We start from the raw sequence: 329 nt of genomic DNA on the forward strand, positions 1-329 counted from the left end.
CGCTTGCAAAATCTTGTCGCGGGGGCACAGTGTACGTGCTCATTAGTAATAAGAATATCATGTGTCACATTCTAGTTCTTGCGCATCCAATTGTCGAATGCATACGTTTGCAGAATATTAGAGTTTGCAGCTGTGACTAAAAAATCACGCTGCGAAATGCGCTGGCGGCGCTGGCGGCGCGGGCGGCGCGGGCGGCGCGGGCGGCGCGGACGGCGCAAAAACCGGCTGCGAAAACCGCCGCAAAAATCCGCCGCGGAAACCGCCGCAGATGGGTAAAATGATCTATCGAAAGCAGATAGAAAAAATTATATCGGTAATTACCGATCATC

At 52.3% G+C, this 329-nt stretch overlaps 1 protein-coding gene across 1 annotated transcript in view; it reads left to right on the forward strand.

The window, feature by feature from the left end:
* Nucleotides 1-329, forward strand: part of LOC116851375 — a 17930-nt gene that overhangs the window by 15777 nt on the left and 1824 nt on the right. The gene's annotated exons all lie outside the window — the stretch shown is intronic.

This window comes from Odontomachus brunneus, unplaced genomic scaffold (genome assembly GCF_010583005.1).
Source record: "Odontomachus brunneus isolate Ranch 3 - 2012 unplaced genomic scaffold, Obru_v1 Obru_scaffold_173, whole genome shotgun sequence".
NCBI lineage: Eukaryota > Metazoa > Arthropoda > Insecta > Hymenoptera > Formicidae > Odontomachus > Odontomachus brunneus.